A 1,411-nucleotide genomic window follows, 5' to 3' on the forward strand; every position below is an offset into this window, starting at 1 on the left:
GTCTTCGCCTGCGCGAGCGCGGGGGAGTGGACTCAGGAACGTTCTTGCCTCGTCCTGCGGTGTCCCGTTTCCAGGTGCACATCGGGGCGCTGCGGACGCGACGGGCTCAGTGAGGCACAGTTTCTGGGCGTCATTCTCACGTCGTCTTGTTACAGGCAGAGCAGAGCTTCTGCATTTCTCTCAGAACCCTCTTGTCGCATATGAACTTGCACTGTTAAAAGTAAAGACATTACCAAGTGACCAAATTTCAGGGAGTTACAGTAAAATTGATACTTGTAGAAGCCTTAGCCTGATTCCTTAATTGCTACGTATCAAGCCACAACTTCAAACTACCGAGGGAAGATGTGAGACTGCTGTATTGCTTTTCCTACCTTCAAATAAACTTTGATTTCTGTCCTTTGCAATTAAATTGTGTTGATTATGGCCACAAAGAAATGTAGAAACTTAAACCCTCAATAAATTAGAAATATTGTTAAGGAGGCAAGAATTACAAGTAAAAAGTTGAATAACAAATGAAAAAATGCTTCAAGAATATAAAAAAACTGCAGCGTGGTGAAGTCAGTACTCTAGTAATTGTGTTTATTCTTTGCTAACTGAACCAGGAATGGCAAGCCCGTTGCTAACCAACTTGCCAGGAGACCTTTCAACTGGGCAAAATGTGCTTTCACTTTGTTCCAGGTTAAATGGGTAAACTAAGTTGAAAGTTTTGTGTGGGCAAATCAGAATTACTAATAAAATAAAAACAGCAGCACACAGAATTGTGGAACTGAAATACTATTGGAATATCCTTTGAGAAACAGTAGTAATGTGTTCTCCCCTCTCCTCAACCTTTTCATCTGCCCTTATGATCCATCTCTGAGGTCAAGGCCATCCATATAATAATCTAGGGTTTTTTATTCCATGAAATATGTTGTTTTAGGTGCTTTTGGTGAATTCTAGATCTTTTAGTCTGTTGGTAGGAGGCCCAATTTCAGTCTGACCTGTTTCAAGTTAGGGAAATTTATCAATGTTTTTGTTGGATGAAATATAGTATAAAAAATGTGAAAAGGAATACGTGCTTTTACTAATAAGCTCATGAAAAAAAGGAGGAAAGAAATATTTGCATTCTTAAAGCTGTTTCACACCTAAAACTTTAAGTAACAGATCTCTAGAGGAATAGACAAAGTGAATTGATAGTGTCGGGAAATTAAGTAACAAATTCATCAGAAAAATGGAACATTCAGATTGTCCACACACACACACAAAACCCTTAGAATTTCACTTCCATGACATCTCTAACAAAGATTTTAAAGAACATGCCTACAAGTAGAATAACAACCCCAGCGATGTGATGGAGAGACGCTAACACATTACAAGTTGTGGGTGTTGTTTCTCAGATCTAACAGTTATTACTAGAATCCATTTCAAGGGC

At 38.9% G+C, this 1,411-nt stretch overlaps 1 protein-coding gene across 6 annotated transcripts in view; it reads right to left on the reverse strand.

Annotated features, from left to right (window-relative positions):
- Nucleotides 1-1,411, reverse strand: part of ZBTB18 (zinc finger and BTB domain containing 18) — a 28,662-nt gene that overhangs the window by 18,335 nt on the left and 8,916 nt on the right. The window lies entirely within an intron of this gene.

This window comes from Pteropus vampyrus, unplaced genomic scaffold, assembly GCF_000151845.1.
Source record: "Pteropus vampyrus isolate Shadow unplaced genomic scaffold, Pvam_2.0 Scaffold159, whole genome shotgun sequence".
NCBI lineage: Eukaryota > Metazoa > Chordata > Mammalia > Chiroptera > Pteropodidae > Pteropus > Pteropus vampyrus.